Here is a 13,318-nt window from a genome sequence, read left to right as displayed (position 1 = left end):
AATCTCTAAATGAAAAAAAAATCTCTAAACACAGAATTCTTTATGTTTCATATATACCTTATATACATAGCCTAATGGTAACTTTATACTAGGGTACATTTAATAATTTTGTGCGTGGAACAAAACTTGTATACAATTATCCATCAGAAAGCAAAGGTCTCACTATTTCAGCCACCTGTGAAAAAAGTTTTGATTTTTTTGAGTATTTCCGATTTCAAAATTCCAGATAAGGGAGACTCAACCTGTATATATTGTTTTAACTTGCAAGCCACTTTGGGTCTCATATTGGGGAAAAGGCAGGATACAAATTCAATGAGATCATCAATTGGGCAACAGATAAATTTCAGATCCCAAGACCTATGGATATGAAACAATTTTTATAGGAAACAACACTGTTATGACATAACACAGGAGACTTAGGCAAAGAAGAAGAAAAAAGATTCTGACAGCTGCATTGTGTTTAGTGATATGTATTATACATATCACTAAACACAATGCAGCTGTCAGAATCTTTATAGTTAATCCCTGGATACTATTTAGCATAGGCATGAAGCTGGGGAGTTGCCTCACTTTTATAAGGTCATGCCTTCAATTTTGCTCCTGTCTCCCTTCCCCCTGGGGTTCCTGGGTTCAGAAATTGCAGAAGAAGCAGGAAGTTATCCCCCATTTTCTCCCCAATAATAAATAAATAAATAAGTCCCCAAACAAATCTCAGCAAATAAAGACTGGACTGTGACACATACACTTTTAGAACACTGATGAAGACAAAAGAAATACACAACTTTCTTCACCTCCAGAGTTAAAGCAGTTTTACACCTTGTGTTATACATATATACAAATCAAGCAATGGACTAGATCTCACTCCAGGCCTCTCTCTTGGGTTTTAAAGCAAGATGTCTGGTTTTCTAGTATATTTTTAGAAGTGGGAAAAAATGTTCTATGCCTACAAGTCAATTCTGACTTATGACAACCCTAAATCAAACCTATCACAGGGCTTTTCTTAGCAATATTTGTTCACAGGGGTTTTGCCTTTGCCTCTGACATTGAGAGAATGTGACTTGTCCAAAGTCACCCAGTGGGTTTCCATGAATGAGCGGGGATTCAAACCCTGGTCTCAAGAGTCATAGAGTTCAATCCACTATACCATGCTGGCTGTAGAAACAAGCTACTGTATGTGTTTTAAAATAAAGGGCACACCTTGTTCTCATGGAACATAATTCTCCAAATTTTTCACACACAAAAATGGCAAGGAAGCAGTGTGGGCCTAAGGTCTACATGCACCCCATATATGTGTGATTTTTACCCCTATTCTAAAAAAGACATCAAATGACATCCCTGCCTATGGATTTTTCTTTCAGGCCTTTGTAGTGCAAGTGAGTTATGCAATGGCTATAATCCATCAGAATGTAGGTACTCTTAATCCCATTGAACAATAGGTTTTAAGACCACCTAACTCTGTCTTCGATTGTAGCCATTAGGTTTACACTGTTGAACTGTATGTAAATGTAAATGTATTTGCTTGGTAAATGTGCTTCAAATAAAGGGATAGTGTTGTACTGTTTTAATTGAAGAGATGCATGGTCATGGACATCAATGCCACAATCGCCTACGGAGTGGCGATAAGCGCAGCAAAGAACTCGTTCTTTGCTGCGCGTATCGCGTCCGCGGAGTCATGTCCGGCAGAGCTGTTCAGGGTAGTGAGGGAGCTTACTCAGCTACCCTCCTCCCTGAACTCTATTCTGGAACCATCCAAAGCCTGCTGTGACGAATTTAACAACTTCTTCGTGGATAAAACCTCTCGGATAAGGGCTGATCTCGACGCCAGCATTTCTACAGGATCCAGAATAGAGGTCTCCAGAGCTTCCGTGGACTCTATTGTACTGGATCAGTTTGAGTCCATGAGTACTGAGGAAGTGGACAAGATCCTTAGAAGTGTTAGGAAGACAACCTGCTCTCTCGATCCCTGTCCCTCTTGGCTAGCAGCTCGGGGGGGGGGGGTGCGACCGTAACTAACATGTTGCGTCGCATAATTAATTCATCTTTTAGGGAAGGGCACTTTCCATCCAACTTAAAATTGGCCATTGTAAAACCACTGATAAAAAAAAGCCCTCCCTAGACCCCCTGATTCATAACAATTATCGGCCTATTTCGCTGCTTCCTTTTTTGGGGAAGGTGATCAAGAGGGCAGTTGCCATTCACCTTCAATCGGTCTTGGATGATACTGATTTTCAAGACCCATTTCAAACTGGCTTCCGGGTGGGCTATGGAGTTGAGACTGCCATGGTCGCCTTGTCGATGATCTCCATCTGGGCATGGACAGGGGTAGTGTGTCCCTGTTAGTGATCTTAGACATCTCAGCGGCTTTCGATACCATTGACCATGGTATCCTTCTGGAACGCCTGAGAGAGTTGAGAATCGGGGGCACTGCACTCCAGTGGTTCCGTTCCTACCTCTCGAGTAGATTCCAGATGGTGCAGCTGGGGGACGTGTGCTCTAATAAAAGGGCCCTTACATCTGGTGTCCCTCAAGGAGCCATTCTGGGGGCATGCTATTTAACATTTACATGAAACCGCTGGGAGAGATCATCCGGAGACACGGGGCGTGGTGTTAGTACGCTGATGACACCCAAATATGTTTCTCTGTGTCTCTGACTGATGCAGTGACCAGGAATGGTATCTCTCCTCTAGATGCCTGTCTGGAGTCAGTAATGGGCTGGATGAGGGAAAACAGACTCAGACTGAATCCAGAGAAAACGGAAGTACTCATGATAGGTTCCCCGGGTCCAGGGTTGGAGATTTGTCCACCGGTCCTGAATGGGGTCACACTTCCCCTGAAGGACTCTGTTCGCAGCCTGGGGGTGCTCCTGGACTCGTCACTCCACCTTACATCTCAGGTGGACGTGACGGTCAGGAGTACTTGTTATCAGCTTCGGCTGATACGCCAGCTGCGACCCTACCTGGGCCGGGGGGACCTTGAAATGGTGGTATACGTTCTGGTAACCTCTCGGTTGAATTTCTGTAACGCGCTCTACATGGGGCAACCCTTGTACCAAACCTGGAAGCTTCAACTAGTGCAGAATATGGCAGCCAGGCTGGTCACTGGATGTTCCAGGACCAGCCATACAACACCTGTCCTTCAAGATCTACATTGGCTGCCTATTCGCTTCTGGGCACAATACAAGGTGTTGGTTATAACCTATAAAGCCCTAAATGGCTTGGGCCCAGGGTACTTGGAGGACCGCCTCTCCCCATATAATCTGCCCCGCACACTCAGGTCAGCCGGGAAGCAACTCTTGAGGGTTCCAGATACAAAACATTCTATGACTGCACAGAGGGCGTTCTCTATCTCGGCCCCGCAGCTCGGGAACTCTCTTCCCAACGAGCTCCGCTCGACCACCTCCCTCAACCTATTTCGGAAGAGATTAAAAACCTTTCTCTTCCACCAAGCTTTCCCTCAGATGTTGTAATGCTTCCTCTCCCTCCCTCTTTTGCACTTGTACTTCAGCTAGTTTTTTTGTATGGTTTTTTAATCTGTATTTTCATTATACTGTGTTTATCTTGTATTTTATCTGTTTACTTTTGTATATTTTATCGTTATGTAACCCGTCTTGATCTCCAAGGAAAGGCGGGATATAAATAAACAATTTATTATTATTATTATTATTTGGAGAGACAGAACTTGACTTCATGTGGCTTTCAGATGCCAGCAATGTTGATTTAGTGCACCTGACATTTGCCATGGCCTCCAACTGAAAACACCTGAATTTTACAGCATTCACAGCCAGAAATGGATCATTCACCTGGGATCCATTCGCATTACACAATTATAGCACTGTTATTCTATTTTAACAGCATATGGTGGAATCCTGAGGTTTGTAATTTCGGGAGGCACTGTACCACTCTGGCAGAGAATTCCAAATGCCCATCTCTAAACTGCCAATCCCAGGATTCCATTGGACAAAACCCTGGGAATTAAAGTGGAATCATACCACTATAATTCTGTAGTGTGAGTGGACCCCGATGTCATAAAACATCATAACAAAATATAAAACAAAATAACAGCTTCAGTTAGACATGTGATTTTAAATATTGGCTGGTGAGCCTTAACCTCTCCAGCAGTTTATTGACTCCAGTACATAACATGATCAGTGTTCTAGGTGATGGAGTTTCCTTCTGAGGTTTTTAAACAAAGGATGGATGGTCATCTGTTGGGAGTGCTTTGACTGTGTCTTCCTGCATGGTAGAAGGGGTTGGACTGCATGGCTGTTTGGGTCTCTTCCAACTCTCTGCAAAGGAATACTTCTATCATCTTCTTCTCTGTGTTCCAACTTCCTCACAGGGTATCAAGAGCTTGTAAAATTTTGCTTTTGGGGGGATTATTATCATCATTATTATTTTCTTATATCCTGCCTTTCTCCCAATATAAGGACTCAAAATGCCCCAGCCAACACCTGCCATACTGGACTGGGGAGGTGGAAACTATTGTCTTAGAAAGTAACATTTTAAAACTTTGGTTGTTAATAATGCCCAGCAAAGTCACCGTGAGCCTGTTGTGGCCGTGTGTGGTATTTGGGCCAGAGGGGATTAGTACTCCCTGAAACACTTCATATATTTGAGGCTGGGGAAGGGAGTTAAAAACATTGATACTGTGCTCTCTTCATCAGTCCCTAAAACAAAAACAAAAAAAAAACAACAATTCAGATAAGTTGGAAAAAGTCTAGAATGTACATGAGACATCATCTGCTTAAAAGCACTCTACACCTGCCAGCTCTCCCTCTTTGACAGGGAATGTCCAATTAATTCACTGTTGTTCCATTTTTTCAGTGGCCAATCTGCACTGCAGAAATAATGTAGCTTGACATTGCTTTAACTGCCATGGCTCCATCCTATGGAATCCTGGGATTTGTAGTTTGTTGTCACACCAGAGCTCTCTGACAGAGAAAGCTAAATACCTCACATAACTACAAATCCCAGGATTCTAGGGTGTGGTACAAAATGCCTGCAAAAGGCAGACTGGAGCTGCCTCTCTTTGCTGCGCAGTATTACTGCAGCAACCAAATGGTGCGGTACCACTGTGCAGCAAAAAAAGGAGTGTACAGAATCATCTCCAGTTTGCGGCACAGCTGGGACGGCGCAGTGACATCGCAGCTGTGCCACGGCATTTGGATGCGGCACAGTTGTGACATCACCGACACGTGCGACATGTGGGCGGGGCTGTGCAATCATGGCAACCCCCACACATACTAGGGCACGGCAGCATGTGGTTGGTGCGTGCTACCAAGCCCTAGTTTTGGCCCTGGGCCGGCACAAAGCACCGGTGTGTATCAGGCCTATAACACTGAGCCATGTCAGTTAAAGCAGCATCAAACTGCATTAATTCTGCAGTGCAGACTAGACCTCATTTTTTCCCTTCACCCCACCTTCCTCCTTCATTCTCAGTTTACTCCAAATGATGCAAACTGAGTTCAAAATGCTAAAGTCATTTGCACTCAAGTAACTCAGTAGGGAGGAGAGAAGTGAAGTTGGAATTTTGGGCATCCCAGTAGGTTGAGGCAAAGGCAAACTGCTGCAGCTTCTCCTCATTAATAACTTTTGCTCACCTGCCTGCACTCAATCAGTGTTTGGCCCCAAATCTGTGAAATATTGGAGGGGATGGCATTCTGGTGTCCAAGCTTCCAAGTAGCCCTTCATGTTCTGTATACCAATGGTTCAGCCTCACAAAGCCTATTCCACACACTGACTGTAAAAGCTATCTGAAAAATGCCTCCACTCCCATTTCTTTCTTCCCTTCTTAGAGCGAGCAAACCAATCAAGATGCTAAGATGCAGTCTATCTCACTTTCCGCATAACAACATTAGTGGCATTTCCAAATTTCCATTTACCCGCTTTGGTAATGCAGTTTTCCAGTCCCTGCGAGGCCTACCTTCACAAATTCAATCTAAAAATAATCAATGCACTCTAATATGATTAAACCTAAAAATAAGCCTTCCTGTGTTATCTTGTGCAGTAAAAACACTTTCTGAAGTCCATCCAGTGATTTCTTTGCTTTGGCAGGCAACGCATCTGCTAGGCCTGTTTACAACCTGCGCTATGTCAGACATGATTGCCTGGGAGCAGGTTTCTCATTGTTGTCCTTTTGGAGGCTTGTCACCATGGGCTTAAATTAAATCTTGTTCAGTCAGAACTAATGCAGCAGTAACAGGCCAGCTCAGGTCAGTCCTAACTCTGGAGATTTACAAGACGACTTCTTGAAGCATTTCGCATACTTGAACAAAACATTATGTGTCATTGCATGTTTACGAGATCCCGAATACAGGCTCTAGTTAATGCCTGCTTAAAGTTAAAATTTTCAGTTTTCTGACACACTCCTCGCCACTTCACTTTTAGTATGAGATATGTAAACATCCATCTGACTGGCAAGAGCTAAATTAAGTACAAGATGTATTATGTGTGCTGTTACTCACAATCCTAAATTTTCTGAGCTAATACTGATGTTTACATTTATGTTGTCGATATTCAGCCTTGCTGGCAATCAGATATACATTCTGGTACACGAAAAGACAAACAATGTATTAAGCCAGCCTTTCATGCACTCACAGCTTCCCTGTGCCTTCAACTACAACTCACATCATCCCAAGTTAGTGGGTCATTGTCCCTTCTGGCTGATGAGGCTGATGGGAGTTGTCATTCAACACATTTGAAAACCACACAGTCCATTTCAACTTTCAAGGGTTATATCTGCTTTCATTCCCACTCTCCATCTGGGGTGTGATCCTGCTCAGAGGGGTATACTTAACCATGGAAATCCCCAGTATCAGCAACTATTTTTTTTTCTTTTTTTGTGAGGTGGGAGAGAGGGTTGTATCTTTTTGCCACAAAATTGTTTGGTGCTACAACTGCAAAGATGGGTGGGAATCCCAAGTGTCGTACCAAGTCATTCTTTCTATATATATACCCAAAGCCCAACACGCCATTTTAAAAAAAGGAAAAAAATGTCTCCTAGGGGGCATCATTCTCCTCTAAAATAAAGTTCCTCCATACCTTATTTTAGCAACAATTATTGGGAGGGGGGTGGGTGAGGGAAGAGACCTGGCTAGGGCTGCTCAGATCTCAGGGCTTAGGCCCTATTCTACAGGCCTCAATGTGAGGGGGAGAAATCTCAGGGAGCTAACTCAAGCCTTAAAAGTGTGTGCATCTCTCTCTCTCTCTTTCTTTATTGTTTTAATAACAAATAATTTGCAACCATAATTGATGCTTTATGTGCTTAATAAAATCACTGGGGAATATCCCTCACAATATGCAATTGCTGCTTAATGACATCACTGGGAAATATCCCTCACTATATCTCCTTGTGAAAGTGCAAGGGGTCATTCCTAAAGTTTAGGGTTTTGCCCTCCCCCCCCCCAAAAAAAAATCAGAGCACTGATATAGTCCTGACCCAGCAACTCCAGACATGACCTTGCAGCCAGTTCCACTTTCTGTGTGAGGGGCTGGTATTCACACCGCCTCTAGATGCTTGACGGTCTTCTCCTTTAGTAGGGTGGGCAAGCTTTGGGGCCAATTTGCCACCCTTGGGACTCACTACAGGTCACACCTCCCTCAAAAGAAAACACAAGTGAGCAGAAGTGTGTGTTGTGTGCCTTCAAGTCATTTCTAACTTACGGTGACCCTAAGGCGACCCTCTCACAGAGTTTTCTTGGCATGTTTCTTCAGTGGGGGGTTGCCATTGCCATCATCCAAGGCTGAGAGAGTGTGATTTGCTCATGGTCACTTAAGTGGGTTTTCATGGCCTAGGCGGGATTTGAACCATGCTCCCCAGGGTACAACACTCAAACCACTACACCATGCTGGTTCTCAATGAGCAGAAGACCACTACCATTTCCATAAATAGTTGTGGGGGGGTGGAGTGAGAAAAAGAAGTCATTTGAGGAGCATTGATGCTCCTGGAAACTTAAAGTAATGGATATTCTCCTTCTTTGGGGAGTTTTTGGGGGACATCTACAGATCCCCCAAACAGGCAGACACACCAAAAATACCTAGTAAGGATCTATTGGTAGATGTCATATCATTCAAGTGTCCCAATTTGGCAAGAACAGTTTTGATTAGTTGTCTGTCATCTTACATTTTCAGCTTCTTTTTAAATGCCCCAGCTTCTCTCTCCTCCTCCCACTTTCCCCCTTTATCCTCAGCTTACTTCAGTTGCTGCAAACTGTAGTTTGAATTCAGTTAGCTCAATTAACTGAGCAAGGAGAAAAGAGAAAAAGATGAGATCATGCACTTCCCAATAGGCTCAGGGAAAATCATACTGCTGCAGTCTCTCCTAGCTTGTGCTTTCTTCCTCATTAATAACTCTTGCTGTCTTCAGCACATTCTTGTGTTGGCCATCAATGTCCAGGTTTTCATATTGGCAGCTATAACCCATGTTGAAGATATGTTGGCACCTATCTTCTTCATAACACTCCAAAAATGTGATTTTGAGAAAGTATCAACACCTGGTTGAACCACTGAGCAAGAATTGTCTTCTCATTTCATATTATTTTGCTTGCTTAATTGACGTTTGTGTTTTGTTTTGTTTTTGCTCCTTTCTCTTTTACTCCATCATTGTTCCAGTAGATTCCTATGGTGTTTTGGGTTATTGTTTTTTTTACCAAGGATTTTAAAGTTGTTCTTCTGGTCTCATTTTGTTACCTATGCATTCCAGCAGTCCATTCCAGCATGTCACCAGCAACCCAGAAGTAATGTCACATCACTTTGCCTTGGGACTGATTTTCAGCCATTTTTGTTCAGGTTGTGGGGGGAAACTGCCATTTTGGGCAATTTTGGAGTAAAACACTTTTGAAAAAAAATGAGATCTAGATGCTTAGGGGGTATCCTGGGGGCCCAAAATGAGAATGGAGACACATGTCACCTGTAACAGCATTTTATCCACTCATGGTGTAAAAGCAGACAACTTGCTATTCAGGTTCAGAAAAGCAGGAAAGTTTAGCATGGAAGTAGCTACAGGGTTTGTGTTGCCCTCCAGATAAGAAATTTTGCTTATTTTCCACGTTTCCTGCATTGCAGAGAATGAAACATTGAAAATCATATATACCTAGAACCTTTACATGTGCTGTGTTCACATTCCCCTGGTATCTTTGGGAACTTGAGCAAATTTTTATTTGTGAGAGAGAAATGTTATTTTCAGGGAATGCCTTCATTTGCACCACTCCGTCCCCTGTTAGCTACACTCTTTGTTTACACAAACTTGTATAGAAGATTTGGGCAGATTCCAAAACCCTGTATGTTCCAGGTAGCCAAGAGACCCGGGTATTTTTGTTTCTTGAACAACACTCCTGCAGTACTAAAGGTATCTTGTGACAGGGCAGGGGGCTGCTACTCAAAGAGGAAGAGTTAAAAAATGCTGCTGGGCATGCCCCACAAATCCAGTGGCCTTGCTTAAAGTAGCTTTGAAAACAAACAGACCACTTCAAAGAGTTTATTTCTGTTCTTGACATACAGGATCTTTGGACTTCCAGCCCAATAATTTAATTTACATGAAGATTAGTAGTTCCCAGCTTTGTTTTTCTTCTGTGAGCCTGGTAGGGAAAGTAAGTCTAATGAAATTTGTATGATTGAAGAAGAGATGTGGGTGGTATAGATGTATGTTTAGATATTCCTTTCCTCTATGATGAGATAGAGAAGAGGTTGCAGCTGAGAGAAACTGGAGTAAGCAATAGCTTTTTGATGGGCCTAGAATAGAGAATCATACAACATTAATCTGAAATACGGGTACGTTTTATTCTTCCTGCAGCTCCTTTCAAGCATCTACTATATGCAAATTGTTTAGGAAACACCATTTCATAGGAAATGCCACGGTTTTACCATATATCATTCTTCTGTGGAAATACCATTGCTTTTTTTTTAAAGGCAGTGCTTTGCCATTAGCTATATTTCTTAGGAAGAACATTTTTTACCATATGCCATAATTTTTAAGAAATGCCATTGTTTTACCATATGCTATGTGTATTAAGACATGATACTGTTCAACTCTATACCATATTTAATAGAATCTGGGCAATGTATCATTTTTGTTAGAAAATACAATTTCTTCAGAAATGCCTATGTGTTACATACCTTCCAACGTTTCACCAACAAAAACTGGGACACGTGGCCAAGCAACATCAGAATGTGGTCAGGATAAAATAAATTATTAATACTAGAGAAGCTGCAGTAGTTTGCTTTTGCCTAAGTGTACTGGAAAGGACAAGATTCTCCTCTCCTCTTAACTGAATACAAACTACTTTTGTACTTTGAATTCAGTTTGCAACAACTCAGGAGTTAACTGAGACCAAAGGGGGAAAATGGGAGGAAGAAAGAAGGAGACTGGGACATTTTAAAAGCAGCTTAAAAAGTGGGATGACAGAGGTTTAATTGGAATTAGCCCTGCCAAATCAGAATAGTTCAAGAGTACAGTTTTACCACAGACCCTGTTTCATAGGAAATGCCATTGTTTCTTTCTTATTGGCTTATTATCCACATCTTCTGTTTCCAGCCTTCCTCTCTTTCTGCTTTCTGACATGCTATTTCTCTGCCTGAGTCCTTTTCAGATTTTGGTGGTGGAACAGGGAAACACAATTCAGTGACAAATTCAAAAGCTTGTTCTTGGTATTTTCAAAATTAACAATGAAATCCTATGCATGTTTATTTGAAAGCAAGTGTCACTATGTTATATGTGGCTTACTCCTACATAAGCATGCATATGTTTTCATTTTGTATTTACATTTTATACCTCATTTAGGCCAGAAATACAAGCACTCCTGAATGATCCCAAATGATGTAAAAAGCAGAATGACAATATCATGTAAAATAAACTGCCTGCTGTTTTGCATCGTTGTTGTTGTTGTTGTTGTTGTTGTGTGCCTTCAAGTCGTTTCCGATTTATGGTGACCCTATGATGAATCTATCACAGGAATTTCTTGGCAGGATTTGTTCAGAAGGGGTTTGCCATTGCCTCCTTCCTTGTTAGAACACCACTATCCTTTCTTAATAACGCATTTATTCCCGAACCCCATAATTGTCTCACACCTTCTTCTCTGCAGTTATCAAGCAGACTCTAATACCATTCCCCTTATTTCAGAGCACCAACCATTGCTTTTAAAAAGATAATTAGTTAGACATACAATCTCAAGCTCCAAAAATGCCAAGGCTTTTTAAAACACAGTAACTCTTTCCTGTTTCTTAGGAAAATTGAAATACCTAAAAGCTATGAGTTGCTGGCCCATGGTCTTAAATGCAGCTTCTGCTTGTTATCATTTCCCTCTGTAACCTGAACAGAGCATAAGGCAGCAATACAAATGAACATTTCAAACCTGTGGCATTCCTCCCCCACCATTGAGTGAGGCCACATCCCTAGAACTATAAAAGTAACTGAAAGTTACAGTTACAAGACAGAGGGAGTTAAATTATCCTTCATAATATTACAATGATAATATCATGTAATTATATATTCATAATTGCAAAAATAAATAACAACAAATAATTACTTGTTCCTAACTTTAATGTCAGCATTCTGTAATTAATTAATTCTTTGACCTTTCTCGATTGTTCATATCATCTTTCTTAGGTTTTGGCTGGAACTCACCACAGTATTACATTGCAGGTGATACATTCTGCAAGTTGCAATTTAAGTGCAGCTATAGAGCCAGTGTGGTGTAGTGGTTTGAGTGTTGGATTACAAGTCTGGAGACCAGGTGTCAATTCCCACATTGGACATGAAATCCACTGGGTGACCTTGGGCAAGTCACAAACTCTCAGCCTCAGGGGAAGGTAATGACAAGCCTCCTCTGAACAAATCTTGCCAAGAAAACCCCATTAGGTCACCAAAAGTTGGAAATAACTTGAAGGCATATAACCACAAATAGTCCTTTCATACTGCACAGTTATACCACTATAGGTGTACTTTAATTGCTATGGGAACATCATATGGAATTCTGGGAGTTGTAGTTTGTTGAGACACTAGCATGATCTGGCTGAGAATTCTAAATAGCTTTCTTTCAACTGTAAAACCCAGGATTCCTTAGGATAGTCCCATGGCAATTAAAGTGGAATCATAGCATTATAAATGTATAGTGTGAAATGACCCTAAGTAAATTTAAGAGTACTGTACTATACCATACACATGTGAATAATCTGAAAACACAATCAGTTGAATCTTTCCCCCTCCTTTTTTTAATTACAAGATGTGCTCCTATGTGTATTTTTGGTTCTGACATAAAATCTAATCTCTTTGAAGTGGCTACGAGAAGAAGATGCAATAAAACAGCAGGGAAACCCATTGACTTGACCTTTTAAAAAGAAAATATAGCTTTTTAATAGAACATGAATCTGCAATTCACTACCATGGATAAATGTTAACCTTTCTCTCTTCCATTTAAAATTAAGCTAAATATTTCAGTGATTAACTGAAAAATCAATATGTCTCTTCTTATAAAGCCATAGGCACAGCCATCTGCAGCCATTTCCAGGGTCCCTAGTGAACATTTGATGACAATTTATCTCCTCATAGAATGGTCTGCTGCCTCAAAGCCCAGTTTTGTTATCATTGGTCCCAGGATGGCCTCTTTATCTCTTTCAGAGTATACTTTAGTCAAGCTGGTTCTAATCCTTATGTTATTCTAGCAATATTCGTTATTTTTAAAAAAATAAATGCTCTGGGACACTATATAAATAATCCACCAAAAAAAAGAATTTTATAAATTATATATATATATATATATTCTGGGAGTTGTAGTTTGTTGAGACACTAGCATGATCAAAAGTATATGGTCAGACTAAAATGAAATACTAACTTGCCAAAATTACTAAAATGAAATACTAACTTGCAAAAAACCCCATGATACGGTCACCTTAGAGTTGCCATAAGTCAGAAATAGGCTTGCCATATCCTGATTTTACCCGGGACAATCCCGGGTTTGGGGCCCTAGAATTGTCCCCGCCCGGTTTTAGTAGTTTGCCCTGGGCCCGAGGGGCCTGGGCGCTCGCGTGCCTCCATCGCACTTCCCTCAGGCCCACAGCTCCTCCTCCTCCTCTAGGCTTGGCCAGGAGAAGTTGCCTGAAGTGCCTCCAACTGCCCACAAGGGGCAGTGGCTGGCCCAGAGAGGAGGAGCCCAGGTAGGCCTGGGTAGGGCTGTGGGGCGTTGGGGAGGTTGGGGCCACCATTTGCTGTGAGTTTGGCACAGCAGTGGTGGCGGGGGAAAGAGAGGCCTGTGTAGGCCTCTCTCCTTTAGCGGGGAGAGCATCCCTCCCCTCTTCGGCTCCAGTCCCAGGACTGAAGCCGAGGG

The 13,318-nt window shown here is 41.9% G+C and overlaps 1 protein-coding gene across 3 annotated transcripts in view; it reads left to right on the top strand.

Annotated features, from left to right (window-relative positions):
- LOC121923495 (protein FAM240B-like) overlaps window positions 1-13,318 on the top strand; it is a 28,734-nt gene that overhangs the window by 5,612 nt on the left and 9,804 nt on the right. The window contains exon 1 of one of the 3 annotated variants that reach the window (XM_042453966.1): window positions 13,097-13,148. The exons of the other annotated variants lie outside the window; for them this stretch is intronic. The gene's annotated coding sequence lies outside the window, so the exon portion shown is untranslated. Of the gene's footprint in view, window positions 1-13,096; window positions 13,149-13,318 lie in introns of those variants that run through there. 3 annotated transcript variants of the gene reach the window in all.

The sequence above is a fragment of the Sceloporus undulatus genome, chromosome 2 (genome assembly GCF_019175285.1).
Source record: "Sceloporus undulatus isolate JIND9_A2432 ecotype Alabama chromosome 2, SceUnd_v1.1, whole genome shotgun sequence".
Classification (NCBI taxonomy): domain Eukaryota; kingdom Metazoa; phylum Chordata; class Lepidosauria; order Squamata; family Phrynosomatidae; genus Sceloporus; species Sceloporus undulatus.
Note: the sequence above shows the minus strand (reverse complement) of the source record. Positions and strands in the feature narration are given on the sequence as shown.